Here is a 17,372-nt window from a genome sequence, read left to right as displayed (position 1 = left end):
GCATATCAAATGCCCTAGGCAACTGCCTAGTTTGCCTATGCCTATGGCCGGCTCTGCGTTCGGGCGCGCTTGGGTTAACCGAGCCATACGGGAGAATCCGAGTATGCCTCGGACCCGTGTGAAAAGGGTGAAGTTCGGGGGGGTTCGGTTTCCGAGAAACCGAACCCGCTCATCACTACTTACAACCAGTTGTATTTTATGAGTCTTTCTGCACCACACATACACTGTAGCTGTACAGATAAGCCCCAGGTCAGGATGGGATAAAGAAACACAATACAACTATGTGAAACATTACATTATTTCCATATTGTTTGGTACTAATAAGTGATGAACTGACCCGAGGCATACTTACCTACTTTGCTGCCCCCTCCTCCGGGAGGAGGCAGCGTTGTAGGTGCATGGGGGCGTGGCCGGCAGCAGGATGGGTGGTCTGGGGGCGTGGCCAACAGGAAAGTGGATGGGCAGTCCGGGGGCGTGGCATCAGGGTCGCATCATTGTGACTCTGCCCCCCGCTGTGCAGTGCCGAGAAAAGAGGCGCTGTATAGCGGGGGGCGGAGCTACGATGACGTGATTCAGCAGGAATCGCATCATCGGACCCTCTCGGTCCGCCCACTTGTTCCCTGCTGCGGGCGGCCGAGGTGGGTCGTGGAGGGGCTGCATGGAAAGCGGGAGGCTTGCCCACCTTTCCGGGGGGCCGGGAGGGTCACCCGATTTTCGGGAGCCTCCCGGCCATTCCGGGAGGGTAGGCAAGAATGACCTGACGATACGACTCCAATGTAGCACAGATGAGGCACCCATAGGAAACAGGTTTAGCAGGGATGAAGGATGCAGCAAGACTAAGGGATAAGCAGAGTATTTATTATTTATCTATTACCAGTTATTTATATAGTGCACACATATTCTGCAGCGCTGTACAGAGAATATTTGCCCATTCACATCAGTCCCTGACCCAGTGGAGCTTCCAATCTATATTCCCTATCCCATGTACACAGACACATTCACACTAGGGTTAATTTTGTGGGAGCCAATTAATCTACCAGTATATTTTTGGATTGTGGGAGTTAACAGGAGTACCCAGAGGAAACCCACGCAAGTACGGGGAGAATATACAAACTCCACATAGATAGGGCCAATGTGGGAATTGAACCCATGACCTCAGTGCTGTGAGGCAGAGCACAGAATCAGCTGGTTGTGTGATGCCCCACCTTCAGGAACATGCTGGACATGTAGTTAGATTAAAGCTGCAGGTGGGTTCTTAGTGAAAAACAATTGCTAAATAATCATTACATTTGTAGGATTACTGAAATGTGCACTTATTTAAAAAGGGCTAGATAATTTGCACCAGTGGCCGTAACTTCGTCCCAGTTGCCCGGTGGCAAGACAAATATTGGTTCCCCTCCCCTAATTTTAGATAAATATATGTATGTATGTATGTATGTGTATATATATATATATATATATATATATATATTTATTTATATATATATATATATATATATATATATATATATATATATAATTATATATACAATAGCGTGTACGGCGGCACTCAGGACAATGAAGACAGGACAACCAACTTGATAAGGTAGCTGTATAGGTCTCCTTCAAGCGGAAGGCAACGGGCAATGTGGAGGATCCAGACCAGGTTTTGGAAGCAGTAGCAGAATCCCAGGTGTGTGATCAGCAGCACCTGGAATTTCCTGATATAAGGGTTTCCAGGGCAGAGTCACCTGGCTCTCGACGGTGGAATAGCTACCTGCGTGATAGGCCAGGTTGTGTGGGGACCACTAGAGCCTATCAAGAGTCTGCTATGCTGTGAGTACCTGTATGCTACTGCCTGTAATACAGATTGTATGGAATCAACTTGCTATGTGGTGACCTGCTGTGCAAAATAAACACTGAAAGTGTTCATCTAAGTCCCCGTGTGTGTGATCCTTGTCACAATATATATATGTGTGTGTGTGTGTGTCATGACCTGTTACACGGACAGCAGACCTTTTACTGTTGGAGCTATTTGCTCCTGAACAGGAAGCATGAGAATTCTAACTATACAAAGCTATGTGTAGTTGTCAGAGAAGTAATTTCATATAGTTAGAATTCTCATATTTTCTAAATAGGTGCAAAAAGCTTCATCAGTAAGGTGTCTGCTTCCAGTGTAATAGGTTGTGGTTTCTAATCCTGGGTGTGACACTTGTAAAATGTGTATCTACAGTATAATAAAAAGGGTTTGATTTGTAAGGTGCAGGGACCAGTGAGGCAGTCGGCCACTGAAAAGATTGCGGCAGCAGGGCCGTCTTTTCGTATGGGCTCAATGGGCTCTTGCCCAAGGGCCCCAGGAGTATAAGGGTCCGAGGTTGATAGCTGAGTGTCCCCTCTTTCCAGGGGTACCAGATTTTTTTTAAATCGGCCCTGGGGAACCGGAGATATCTGACTTGAAAGCAGTGGTCCCCATCCAAGCCTGTTAATTGCTCTTCCAAGCCAGAGATCTTGGGTTCTGTCTGATTTAGAATATTTCTAAGGGTATAAGCCAAAAGCTGAGACTCTCCCCTTTTGGTGGACACTGGCAGCTTGTCTCTACTATGCCCATAACCAGAGATATCAGCCTTCAAGCAGCTGGTCCCTGCTCCAGCTCCACACGCCTAATATGCAGTTTGAGATATTTGTTGGTGTATTGCTCTGGCTCCTGAACTCTGATCCCCAAGTCCCCAGTACCTCCTGAAAGGTGGGACTCTCTAGTTTTTTTTATCCCATTCAAAGCTAAGAAACATATTTTCAGGAACTTGAGATATCTGCAGTCAAGCAAGCTGCCCTCCCACCGGAAAATGATAAATATTAAGCCCACTCCACTATCCACCGCTCTCCTACGTATTAAACACTCCCTACCACCCTGGAAGTCAAGTACCAGGGCTTCTTCATTCAGCCCAATTCCCCCTTCTACAGTTTAGCCCCATCTTTGCAGTAAAGGAGTAATTAGCAGAAATTACTGCTCCAGGTCCTACATGTTGAGCGGGCGATAGCACCCCCTACCACCCGTGGGACATCAATGCTGCCGCTGATAGTACACCCCACCTCTACCACTGGAGGATGGGTAGGGGGCCCAGTGCATTGCTGTGCCCAGGGGCCTACACTGCTGTTAAGACGGCCCTGTGTGGCAGCTATCAATTAACTTATTTCAATGGTGTCACAGAATGGGAGGAGATGTGCCCCCCTTCCGAGCAGGAGCCTGGCGGCAGATGACCCCGTTGTCTACCAGAGTTACGCCTCTGATTTACACCTAAGGTTAAGACAGAGAGGGCACACATAGGGCCGGAAAGAATTGACGCCCGAGTTCGGTGGTCGTGCGGGATGCCGGCTGAACTCGGGCAATCATTTATAAGGCATAGTTTTGCCTTTTAAGTGACTGCCCCTTTAAAAAAACATCCAGCATCCCGCATGGCCGCCAGACTCATCCAGCCCACAGTATTAAAAAAGTACACATAATAGTGTTTCATTTAAATATTGGTGAACATGAACTGTACACATGTTGTATTTGCAAACCCTGCTACAATTTGTATTTTTAAAGAGGAAATAAATAATAAAAGGATTTATCTGAGTTAACTGACCCATCCTAAAAGAAATCATTTTGGGTCATTATTAATGAAATAAAAGTAAACCTTTGTTTAATTGATTGTGCATTTATATTGTCTTGGTGTAGGAGTCCTTGCCTTTCTGTTGTGGTGTGAAGAAAGGGAATAAGCGACAGTGCTGCTCAGAACAGAGTGCCAGTGCAAGAGTGGACCCCTTACATCCCACCACAAACAGGAAACATGACGCCTGTGGAAAGATCATCACACAGTAACATCAATCAACCTATCCAGGTCACACACAGGCGTAATCCCAAGTTCAGCCACTACTCCACTGGACAGTATAGAGCAGAGTGAGTTGCAATGTAATGATCATTATCAGTGCAAACTTGCACTGGCTCTAACTTTGGTGCTAGAGATTAAGCTAAAATAGGTATATCTCCACACACCAGGGCCGGCAACAGAAATATTGTGGTGTGGCACACATGTTTTTGGGTCCCCCATCACTCCCTAGTAGGTACAGGCAGGTTGACCATTAACTCATCCTCCCTATCTCTCCCAGCCTCATCCCCCATCCCTCCAGACTCATTCTCGCCTTTGCCTCTCCAACTTCATCCCTTCCATGTCTCTCCAGATGTATCCCTACTATGTGTCTCTAGCCTCATCCCCCATGTCACTCTATCTCTAGCCATCAGCTCATCTTCTGTGTCCTTCAGCTCTAACCCCCCATGTCTCTCCAGTCTAATTCTCACCTGTATCTCTCCAGCACCATCCCTGTCATGACTCTGCAGCAGCATCCCAATGACTACTCACTCGTGTCTCTCCATCTCCAGCCATTGTCTTATTTCCTGTGTCCTTCCAGCACCATCCCTGCCATGTCTCTCAGCTTCATACCCGTGTCTCACAGCCTCATCACCCCTGTTTCTGTCAGCCTCATCCCTTTACGTGTCTCTCAGCCTCATCCCTTTCCTGTCTCTCAGGCTCATCCTTTCTGTGTCTTTCCAGCACCATCCTTGCCATGTCTCTCAGCTTCATACCCATGTCTCACAGCCTCATCACCCCTGTCTGTCAGCCTCATCCCTTTATGTGCCTTTCAGCCTCACCCCCCCCCGTGTCTCTCAGCCTCATCCCTTTCCTGTCTCTCAGCCTCATCCTTCCTGTGTCTATCGGCCTCCTCCCTTTCCTGTCTCTTAACTTCACCACCCTATGTCTTACAGCCTCAACCCCTTTAGTGTCTCCCAGCATCACTCCCCCACACACCATATCTCTCAGCCTCATCCTTTAGTGTGTCTTTCAGCCTCATCCCCTGTGTCTCTCAACCTCATGTCTTTCCTGTCTCTCAGCCTCATCCTTTCTGTCTCTTGGCCTCATACCTTCCCTGTCTCTCAGCTTCACCCCTTCCCCCCGTGTCTCTTAACCTGACGCTTCTATGTCTTACAGCCTCAATCCTCTTAGTGTCTCCCAGCATCACTCCCCCGCACACCATGTCTCAGCCCCATCACCCAGTGTATCTAGAGCCAATCCCCGTGTCTCTCCAGCACCATCCACCCCCCCCCCCAACCTCACCACCCCCCCACACTTCTCTCTATCTCCAGCCCGCACTTACCTCCTGCAATGTCATGACATCATGCGTGCTCAACCGCCTGGTACACGTGTATGCCTTGTAACCCCCTTGTTGCCAGGCCTGCCACACACCCGCAACTCTGCACAGCTTACTAATCCTTCCACACCCTCGCTAAACTGCTAACATGCAAGCACCCCGTAATCACAAAGTTACGACCCTTCAGCCTCAAGTGAACATGTGCTGACCAGGCCTGGCGCTACCCGCTTAGCAAAGGGCTGCAGGCTGTAGAGGCGCTCTCCCTGCTCTGCATCCCTGTGCTGCCGCTGCGCCTGTCCCCTTGCCGCTGCTGCTGCCCCTGCAGCTTCAAGGCAAGCCTCCATTCCTCCCCCACTTGATAGTGTTCAGAAGAAAAGGGGGCGGAGCTTCATGGGTCAGAGGGGCAGAGCTTCACAGAGCGGAGCTACATGGACCAGGCTGACAGAGACTAGGCTGACAGGTTGGTAGCATGAAACCTCCTCTCACCTCCCCTCCCCTGTGACAGTGTAGTTGCCGTGCAGGACTCAAAAGGGGGCAGAGCTACACGGGAACAGGCTGCAGCACCCTGCTACACAGAAGGATGAGCTGCTATATCTCCAGACTGCCAGACTTCTTTAGCTAAGTGTGTGTGTGTGTGTGTGTGTGTGCGTGCGTGCGCGCATGTATATGTATGTGTGACTGTGTGTAATGCATGTACATTATGTATGTGTGTATCTATCTGTGTGTATATGTGGGACTGTGTGGCATAATGTGTGTATAGTCACTGGTACGTGTAAGCGTAACTGGGTACAGGGGGCGTTACGTGTGTAAGCATCACTGAGACAGGGGGGTTACATGTGTAAGCGTCACTGATACAGGGGCGTTACATGTGTAAGCGTCACTGATACAGGGGGCGTTACGTGTGTAAGCGTCACTGGTACAGGGGCGTTACATGTGTAAGTGTCACTGGTACAGGGGGCGTTACGTGTGTAAGCGTCACTGATACAGGGGCGTTACGTGTGTAAGCGTCACTGATACAGGGGCGTTACGTGTGTAAGCGTCACTGATACAGGGGGCGTTACGTGTGTAAGCGTCACTGATACAGGGGGCGTTACGTGTGTAAGCGTCACTGATACAGGGGCGTCACTGATACAGGGGGCGTTACGTGTGTAAGCGTCACTGATACAGGGGGTGTTACTTGTGTAAGCGTCACTGGTACAGGGGGCGTTACGTGTGTAAGCGTCACTGATATAGGGGGCATTACGTGTGTAAGTGTCACTGCTACAGGGGGCGTTACGTGTGTAAGCGTCACTGATACAGGGGGCGTTACGTGTGTAAGCGTCACTGATACAGGGGGCGTCACGTGTGTAAGCGTCACTGATACAGGGGCGTCACTGATACAGGGGGCGTTACGTGTGTAAGCGTCACTGATACAGGGGGTGTTACTTGTGTAAGCGTCACTGGTACAGGGGGCGTTACGTGTGTAAGCGTCACTGATACAGGGGGCATTACGTGTGTAAGCGTCACTGATACAGGGGGCGTTACGTGTGTAAGCGTCACTGATACAGGGGCGTTACGTGTGTAAGCATCACTGATACAGGGGGCGTTACGTGTGTAAGCGTCACTGATACAGGGGGCGTTACGTGTGTAAGCGTCACTGATACAGGGGGCGTTACGTGTGTAAGCGTCACTGATACAGGGGGCGTTACGTGTGTAAGCGTCACTGATACAGGGGGCGTTACGTGTGTAAGCGTCACTGATACAGGGGGCGTTACGTGTGTAAGCGTCACTGGTACAGGGGGGTTACATGTGTAAGCGTCACTGATACAGGGGCGTTACGTGTGTAAGCATCACTGATACAGGGGGCGTTACGTGTGTAAGCGTCACTGATACAGGGGGCGTTACGTGTGTAAGCGTCACTGATACAGGGGGCGTTACGTGTGTAAGCGTCACTGATACAGGGGGCGTTACGTGTGTAAGCGTCACTGATACAGGGGCGTTACGTGTGTAAGCGTCACTGATACAGGGGCGTTACGTGTGTAAGCGTCACTGATACAGGGGGCGTTACGTGTGTAAGCGTCACTGATACAGGGGGCGTTACGTGTGTAAGCGTCACTGATACAGGGGCGTTACGTGTGTAAGCGTCACTGATACAGGGGCGTTACGTGTGTAAGCATCACTGATACAGGGGGCGTTACGTGTGTAAGCGTCACTGATACAGGGGCGTTACGTGTGTAAGCATCACTGGTACAGGGGGCGTTACGTGTGTAAGCGTCACTGATACAGGGGCGTTACGTGTGTAAGCGTCACTGGTACAGGGGGCGTTAAGTGTGTAAGCGTCACTGATACAGGGGGCGTTACGTGTGTAAGCGTCACTGATACAGGGGCGTTACGTGTGTAAGCGTCACTGATACAGGGGGCGTTACGTGTGTAAGCGTCACTGATACAGGGGGCGTTACGTGTGTAAGCGTCACTGATACAGGGGCGTTACGTGTGTAAGCGTCACTGATACAGGGGGCGTTACGTGTGTAAGCGTCACTGATACAGGGGGCGTTACGTGTGTAAGCGTCACTGATACAGGGGGCGTTACGTGTGTAAGCGTCACTGATACAGGGGGCGTTACGTGTGTAAGCGTCACTGATACAGGGGGCGTTACGTGTGTAAGCGTCACTGATACAGGGGGCGTTACGCGTGTAAGCGTCACTGATACAGGGGCGTTACGTGTGTAAGCGTCACTGATACAGGGGGCGTTACGTGTGTAAGCGTCACTGATACAGGAGGCGTTATGCGTGTAAGCGTCACTGATACAGGGGGCGTTACGTGTGTAAGCGTCACTGATACAGGGGGCGTTACGTGTGTAAGCGTCACTGATACAGGGGGCGTTACGTGTGTAAGCGTCACTGATACAGGGGGCGTTACGTGTGTAAGCGTCACTGATACAGGGGCGTTACTACAGGGAGCATTATGTGTATAAGCATTATGGGGGTCATTCCGATCATGACAATAGACATGCGGGGGGACGCCCAGCACAGGGCTATCCCGCCTCACATGTCAGTGCCGCTCCCCCCCCCCGCAGAAGTGCAAAAGCATCGCACAGCGGCGATTCTTTTGCACTTTAGCAGTAGCTCCCGGGCAGCGCAGCTTAAGCGTGCTGGCCGGGAGCTACTCATCACTCCCCGGCCCTGCGCGGTCCGGCCATGCCTGCGTTGGCCGGACCAAGCCCACGAAACGGCGGCCAAACGCCACCGTTCCGCCCATCCCCCCCTGCCCAGCGACCGCCTCTGCCTGTCAATCAGGCAAAGGTGATCGTAGCTCAGTGACGGCCCGCACGGTCCGGCCACGCCTGCGTTGGCCGGACCAAGCCCACTAAACGGCGGCCAAACGCCGCCGTTCCACCCCCCGCCCGCCTCTGCCTGTCAATCAGGCAGAGGCGTTCGTAGCATGCGCAGTTCTGCCCCGATTGCTGCGATAAACTGCAGCGTGCGATCGGGTCACAATGATCCCCTATGTGTGCTGTCCCTTTGTAAAGTATGGGAGGGCGCAAATTTATAGTTTGCAGGGGGCGCCGAACACCCTAGCACCGTCCCTGTGTACGACGCTGTGCATGTGGATCCGATGCATGCACAAAGCGAAAGCAAGAAAGATCCGTAGCCAAGACTGACTTACATTCCACTCTGCATCGATCCCTATAGGCCTTGGTTTTAATTGCAACTAATTGTTCTGTAAATATAATTGGGTAGCTAGTGCTGTTCCTGTCTATGACGGTATCCCTATTTCTGTATATTTTCTTCCTATACTTCCCCTTCATTTTAAGCATTTCTATTAAAAAATATTTTTTTTATCATTTTTTCCTATTTATCTATAATCACACTTGTATTCTTTACTGTAAAAACAGCCTGTGATATGTGTGAAGACGGTGATAGAGTCTCAGGGTATGAAATTGCGCACACAGTATGAGGAGAAGAAACATCTGCAGGTGTTAATTGGAAAGTTTCACAAGCCTGATCCACATTATCCATCTCATCCCTTCTACCATGACTTGTACTGTGGAAATCTACTACCTATAGCCCCAGGAATCCCTTTAGTAAATCTTGCAGTGAGAGTGTAGAAAGTAACAGCCCTACACATTCACAAATTATCAATAAGTTGGTGAAGGACTTTTTATTTAATTATTGCTGCATATTGCAGAGTTTAAATTAGCAAACAGCTATGTACAGGAAAAAAGATACAATTAGGGGACATGCACATTGTGGTGCAATGTTTTTGGTAAGCTTCTCAAAGAATGGTCACATGACACCACTCAGGGCCGTAGAGAGGATAGCCAGGCCTGGGTACTGGGGGCGTAGCCTAATGTAAGAAGGTGTTGCCACATCTCATTACCCAAACCTTCCCCCCCCCCCAGAAAAAATCAGTATTTGCCGCACAATTCACAGGAGGGGGTGGGTCTCCCCCTCCGAGACAGCCAGAGGAGACTGCTACTGTTGCAGCAGGTTTCCTGCACCTACCCCAAACCAGCACACAGCTACGTGTACTGGGGGACATAGGTAGGTAGTGGCAGCCCCCCCTTTCCTCATTCCTCGGCACCACTAACACTGCTGTAGGTGCAAAAAATATCTCAGTGCTTTTTGGCAGAAAGTGTTGCTGACTTTCTGCATCTTTCTATTGAAGATACCTAGTTACATATATGAGTTACATTTACAAAAATAATCCAACATCACTGCTGTCATCATGATATTGTTTAGCATTTCCTTAGAAAAACCTACTCTTTCCCCTGGAGGACTCAGCAACAAAAGTTGTGTTGATGCTGGTCCTTTCTCACCCACCTCCTTCTCCTTCTGACATCACCACCAATCCTAAAAACGTCCCAATTCCCACTATACACGCATGGTCCGCCAGCGCCCACATATGCCTATCCTTAAATTGCATTAAATACTGTAGCCCTGTTTGGCCCGCCACAAAACAATGCGAATAAAGTTGCCCATACAGTACACCTAAAGATTTACCTTCCAATCTGGCTGGTTGGAAGGAAAATCTGGTAATGGATGGGAGCAAATGACAGTTGACCATGTCAATTGCCCCCATCCATTACCACATTTTCATTCCAACCAGCCATATTAGAAGATAAATCTTTAGGTGTATGGGCACCATTCTTCCTGTCGCTCTGATTATGTACTAAGTTTGCATCTTGGTCGCACTGCTAACGTGCTAAAAACGCAACGCACATGTACACCTCTAGTGGATATGGGTGCAATCAGGGCTACCATCAGAAATTGTGGGGCCCGGGACTAACAAATAGACAGGGCCCCTCCTTACCCAAAAAAGATTCTGGCGCACTGCTCCACCACTATGTGATGTCATACATTGTGACGTTACATATAGGTGGAGCGTTGCGGACCTACAGGAACGGTACACAGAGAGATGATGTACAGAGAAGGCTTGTTTTAAGAAGTCCTCCCTGCGCATCATACTGCTGTTGATTCACAGCCTGGCGCAGCTCTACAGGTATTGGTGGTTGGAGCCGGGGGTGGGGCCCCCCTCTTTGTAAGGGCCCGGGACACCAGTCCCCACAGTCCCCCCCTGATGGCTGCCCTGGGTGTAATAGCAGTGCAACAAGCCTGCAAATCTAAGAAGAAAGGCAAGCGACAGGGGGCCAATATGACCTGAACAGACCTGACGATGCAAGAAGGATCCATGCTTTCCTGCTGTTGACTTCATATCCTACAGATGGAGCCATGCTTATCTAGCCTTCTCTGGTGCGCCATGGTGCACCAAGGCGTATTATCATAAGCCTTTCATCTATTGTTCTCAGCAGCAATACAATACAGAGAGAACAATACAGCAGGGGATTAAGTCATTACAGCAGAGGATTAAGTCTGACAGCACTGGCTCAATTATCCTATTAAAGGGATAGATGAGCAGGGCTCCATCTGTAAACCCACATTCTGCATGGTGCAAATGAAAATGTGATTTGTAAGACCACATGACCCGTCTCCAATCATTTACGGTCTAATTCCTGTGTTCCTGAGCAAACTGGAGGTGTTTGCAGCAGATAACCATAGCCTATGGACAGGCCTTCTCCTTAGTGCACTCTTCATTAACCATCTGAACGGGTCCCTGATTCAGGTGCACTGTTGCCTGTGGGACTGAAAAAGTCTGCACCCCTGAAAGAGTAGGTGGATGTCCAGCCTCTCACCCACTCTCCACTGAAGGGGGCAGGACAGGGAGATTCTACAGGGAATCTTGAGTTTGTAGGGAGGGGGCAGGGCTAACTCCACCTCCATCCTGCAGACCCGATTCACTGCATTTGGCTGCGATGGGCAAAGTGACTTGCAGACCCGTCCCCAAAGCTGTCAGCAGCATCTCCTGCGAGGGCTTCTCCCAGAGAGGAGATACAGTTGGACAGTACGGCCCACTCTCCATTCCACTTGAGCATCCAGAAGCCACTTATGAGCACACAGGCCTTGCACGCAGACCCAGTTTTTTGTGAGCTGGTCCACTCTAAACTAGTGATGAGCGGATTCGGTTTTACTCGGTTCTCAAAATGGCATCTTATTGGCTATCCAAAACACGTGACATCCGTGAGCCAATAAGATGTCGTTTTGAGAACCGAGTAAAACCGAATCTGCTCATCACTACTCTAAACAGTTGCTGCCCTTGAACAATTCACCAGTGCAGCCGCCTTGACAGAACAGGCGCAATGCTAGAGACATTTAGTAATGTGCAGCTATAGGTAAATAATAGAAAACTTTTGGAATATGTCTACAGGCCCGATAGACCCGACACCTGTGGACTGTAATATGTTGATATATTCCATAGAAACATAGGACTGGAAAATTTCTGTCTGTGCAGCACATTCTTTGAGTGTGCTGTGTATCCTTACATTTTAATGTGCCGACACATTATGACGACCTTTAAATTGAGGGGATCATAATAAAAATAAATCATGTATAATGAAGCAGAAGGTACAATGGTCCTGCCCAAATGAAATGTAAAAAAAAAGCGGTGTGTGGACCAGTAACATAGTAACATGGGCCCTCATTCCGAGTTGTTCGCTCGCTAGCTGCTTTTAGCATCATTGCAAACGCTAGGCCGCCGCCCTCTGGGAGTGTATCTTAGCTTAGCAGAATAGCGAACGAAAGATTAGCAGAACTGCTACTAAATAATTCCCTGCAGTTTCTGAGTAGCTCCAGACCTACTCCTAGATTGCGATCACCTCAGTCCGTTTAGTTCCTGGTTTGACGTCACAAACACGCCCTGCGTCCGGCCAGCCACTCCTCCGTTTCTCCAGCCACTCCTGCATTTTTACCTGGCACGCCTGCGTTTTTTAGCACACTCCCTGAAAACGCCAAGTTGCCGCCCAGAAACACTCACTTCCTGTCAATCACACTACGATCACTCCAGCGTTGAAAAAACGTCGCTAGAGCTTGTGTACATCTCCAAAGTTTTGTGTTAAATTACTTGGCGCATGCACGCTGCGTACCATGCGCATGCGCATTTTCCACCTAATCGATGCGTTGCGAAAAACGGCAACGAGCGAACAACTCTGAATGACCACCATGGTTTCTAAGGCTGAAAAAATACAATTTGTCCATCGAGTTCAACCTGTTAGTGATTTCCTACACTGTAATATTTTTAAGACTCATTTAACTCTGGTGAATGTTTAGCTGTTATGTCAATTTCTTTTTTTTTTATTGTTATTTTAATGCTATAGTGCATGATTTACCCACCTTAACCCTATATATCCTTATACATTAGGAATTTTAAAAATATTATGGTATTTGTAACTAACAACAGCTGCAAGTGATGGGCAATTAGCACAGCCTTTAAAAAGGGCACTCACATACCTTGACAAAGCTGTTGATACAGCGAAACGCGTTGATACAGAGGAGCCGGACAACGTTGGTTCTACATCAATATCTGAAATACACCTAGAAGTCCGTTATCATCTGCAAAAAGGGGGTATGTGCTATCGCCCACAGAGGTATACTAGACCAAAGCTTTAAATATTACTGATCTTTGTCTGGAATCAAGCATTTAAAGGTCTGTTTCTAAATCCTATGTGGACAATCATCTGATAACTTACCCCTAGGACTGTGGCATATTCCTATGGACAATTTATATACGAAAACGTCCGGCTTCCACATGTGGTAATATAACAATCAAAGTGCTGTGCTTGCCCTACTATTTTAAATCTACTAATTGTGTATTTTGTTGCAACATTTTTATATGTGTATTAAATTATATTTTAATCCATATCCAGTTATTAGCGCTGTTTATATATATATATATATATATATATATATTCTTTAGGAATTTATCTAGCCCATTCTTAAGAGCAATGACCAGGTCTGCCATTACTACTCTCTCAGGCAGGAGATTCCAAACACGTATTGTCCTTACTGTGAAGAAACCTTTATGTCTGTGTGCGAAATCTCCTCTCCTCTAACCTAAGTGGGTGTCCACGTGTCCTTTGTGATGATCTTACTAAAAACAATTCCCCCGCTAGCTCTGTGCATTGACCCCTTATATATTTGTAAATCGTAATCATGTCCCTCTTAATCTCCTTTTTTCCCAGTGTAAACATGCCTAGCCCTAATCAATTTGGTCGCCCGTCTCTGAACCTTTTCTAGTTCCAGGATATCCTTTTTGTAGTATGGTGCTCATAATTGTGCACAGTATTCAAGATGTAGCCTCACTAGTTTTTTATCAGGAATCTGCATTTTGCATCACGTCACTTACCAGTGCTGTGATGTACTGGCCTCCGGAGGTCACATTCCCAGCCTGGCATGTTCCATGATTGCCTGCAATGTGCAGAGACTCTCTCCAGTGTGTACCCCACTCGCCGTACAGCGTGTACCCTGATATATTCCCACCATCTCCACAGTATGGGTGCTGCCATGACTCCTGCAGTCAGCTGACTTGGTGCTATCCACTTCTGAGCATTGGAGCGCTCACATTACTTGATTCTCCAATCCCTGCTGACCAGGGGGTATTTACTGAGAGTTCCTGTTCAGTATCATTGCCTTGAACAATCGTCATCCTGTGAACAAGTGTCTCCTGGCTCCAGTCTCCTGTCTTCAGAAATTCCCCTGTGTATTAGCTCCGTGGAACTACAGGCATCAGCCATCCAGTTTGGTGCAGTTCCATCTGCATTCAGCTCCAGTCACCAGCTGTCTCCATTGACTTCCTAGCTTCAGTGTCTCTGTGGAACTACAGGCTCCAGCCATCCAGCTCTGCTACAACTCCTTCCACAGTCAGCTTCCACTTCTACATGCAGTAAGAGACTCTCTCCAGGTGCTGCCTCATCATTCTCACCTGTGTGTTGTTAATCTGCATTCAGCACTGTGCTATTGCATTCAGCACTTAAACAACCAGCCTGTATATTACCAACTGTGTCCTGCTATAGCCTTGCTTGGCTCTGTGGACTTTGTGCATATATTCTGACTGTGAATCTATTGCTGTCGGTTTCCAGACTGATTACCGGAGTTACTTATTGCCTGTATTTACTACCATTGGTTGCATTACCTACCTACTGCATATTGATCCTGTTACCATCGGCTTCCAAGCCAGCCATCGATGTTCACCAACGGCTTCCAGGCCGATCATCGCAGTTTGCTAATTACACTGGTTCCCAGACCAGTTGATTACCTATGACTGTTATTATACAATTTGTATTACTTACCTCCAGAGTACTGATCTCAGTTGCCATCGGCTCCCAGGCCGACCATCATTATTTGTAAGTTGTTAACGGTTTCCAGACTGAATACCAAAAATTACTTATTGCCTGTGTTGTTCCATCACATTCTCCCATCGGTTTCCAGGTCGATCCTGTGTCATTATTTATCCTCAGGATATAGACTCTGCTTCACATCGGCTCCCAGGCCGACCATCGTTGATTGCCTTCGGCTCCCAGGCCGGTCATTACTGTTCTCTAATCACCGCTGGTTTCCAGATCAGCTCATTCTTGGTGACTGTACTTAAAACCAATGTCAGCTTCCACGCTGTGAAACTTCTGTATTGTTATTCCTGTTCCAGAAATCATTATATTGCTGTGTGTATTTAATAAACATCACGCACATGCACAGGAACTTACTACGGCCTCCTCGTTTCCTCCATCCTACCACCACTGACCCACTAGTGCCCCCTCCGGGAACAGACAATTGCATAGACCTGACATTATTTATATAATGGGAGAATAACACTCTCATCCCTTGCATCAATTCCCCGCTTTATGCATGCTAATACCTTCTTTGCCTTTTTTGCTGACTATGTGAACACCTAAATCTTTTTCCAGTGCAGAATCCCCTAGTTTTCCCCCATTTAGTATGTAGGTAGTATTTGTGTTCTTGCTACCAAAGTGCATTACTTTACATTTGTCTATATGAATTTATAACCTTGCACAGTTTGGTATCGTCTGCACAAATTGACACCATGCTCTCTAGACCTACCTCTAGATCATTTATGAAGATGTAGTGGTCCAAGTACAGACCACTGTGGCACACCACTTAGTACTTCAGTTCAATTTGAAGAAGTTCCATTTACCACCACTCGCTGCTCCCTTTTATCCAATTTCTAACCCAATTGCATATTCTCCCTAGCCCAAGTTCTCTTAATTTGTAGATAAGTCTCATGTAAGGTACTGTATCAAAAACTATAGCAAAGCCTAAAATGATTACGTCCAACTCTTTACCCTGATCTAGGTTCGCACTATTTCATAAAAGCCTATTAAGTTAGTTTGACATGGTCTATTCGTCACAAATCCGTGTTGGTTCCTATTAATAACCTTATTGGTTTCAAGGAACTCCTGTATTCTATCCCTTAAAATACCTTCCAGTACTTTCCTCACTATAGATGTAAGACTTATTAGTCTATAATTAACTGGTTCAGACTTACTTCCCTTTTTAAATATCGGCATTACTTCTGCTATACGCACGTCTTGGGGGCCATGCCTGATGTGAGTCATTGAAAATCAAATATAGGGGTCTTGCTAATTCAGAGTGGAGCGTCATGAGAACCTTTGGGGAAGTCCGTTGGACCAGGTGATTTATTAATCTTAATTTTTCTTAATCGGTCACAGACTACTTTCTCACTTAAATAAGCATTTAGCAGTGGGACATTATCATAGCTGAGGTTATGCGTCAATCCCGCCATCTGGTCCTCTCTTGTGAATACAGATGAGAAAAACCTGTTTAATTTTTCCGTTATGTCATTGTCGTCTTTGATTAGGATGCCCAACTTGCCTTTTAAGTGATGCATAAGGTAGCGGAATAACTGCTGTAGGGAAAAGTATATGAGGCTATTACAGGTGGAAGCAATATCAGTCACCAATATTAAAGCAGCCTCTGGTGACTTACATCTATGTGACATTGTAGATATATTAAGACAGTCAACTGCAAGGCAACCATGATGACCTTTCATTATCATCAAACTTTATTTTTAATCGGGGGTGGCCTGGACGGATTTGATGTAGGAAGCTGTTTCTGGTCATCTCCTGCCCGCATATCCTGAACCTCTATCTGTGCCTCTCTGCTCTGCCCTGTCACCATTATTTTGCTGGCTCCTTTCCCCAGATTCCTTCATGTGTTCTCAGGTCTGTCTTCAGCTGCTCAGTGCTGCTGTGTGACTTCTGGCCGCGGGTACCATCTTGGATTTCGGCACTGGTCTTGGTAATGGCTCCAATATGGTGAGACTGTCCTATAATGTCCCCTTTGTTCAGCAGAATCTACAGGTCTGGTAGGCCTCCTTCTCATCCTCCTTTCCTGCTGGAGCTTAGCAGCTTGAGGTTCCCACTGCACTGGACTGTTAGGGGAGATAATTGATGGACTATCCCATCATTTCTCCTTTGTATTGAAAATGGAAGCTGAGCTCACTATGCAACAGCTGATGCAGGCCATTATGGATTCAGAGAAGGCCATTTCTGATGTTCATGTTGACCTTTCCCTGCTCCAACTGGACTTGCAGAAAATGAGGGAACATGTGGGAGAGGCTGAAACATTTATATCCACATTGGAAGATGCTACTGCTAACCAGGGGGCTCTTTACTGTGGATTTAGCAGCCTCTCCCTCAAAAATCTCTAACTTCGAAGGACAAATTAGTAGAAACAACGTCTGCTTTGTTATTGTTGGCCTGATTGAGAAGGCAAAGAGTCCCATTCAGAGGCGTTCCTGGACAAATGTCTGGTCTACTACTTTGGTCATGATGACTTCACTGCCCAATTCGCGGTGGAAAT

The 17,372-nt window shown here is 47.6% G+C and overlaps 1 long non-coding RNA gene across 1 annotated transcript in view; it reads left to right on the top strand.

Moving 5' to 3' along the window:
• The first annotated feature begins 1,743 nt into the window (after positions 1 to 1,743).
• LOC135058228 (uncharacterized) overlaps positions 1,744 to 17,372 on the top strand; it is a 137,933-nt gene continuing 122,304 nt past the window's right edge. The window contains exon 1 of the long non-coding RNA XR_010244694.1: positions 1,744 to 1,815. This is a non-coding gene — a long non-coding RNA (uncharacterized LOC135058228). The remainder of the gene's footprint in view (positions 1,816 to 17,372) is intronic.

The sequence above is a fragment of the Pseudophryne corroboree genome, chromosome 3 (assembly GCF_028390025.1).
Source record: "Pseudophryne corroboree isolate aPseCor3 chromosome 3, aPseCor3.hap2, whole genome shotgun sequence".
Taxonomy (NCBI): domain Eukaryota; kingdom Metazoa; phylum Chordata; class Amphibia; order Anura; family Myobatrachidae; genus Pseudophryne; species Pseudophryne corroboree.
Note: the sequence above shows the minus strand (reverse complement) of the source record. Positions and strands in the feature narration are given on the sequence as shown.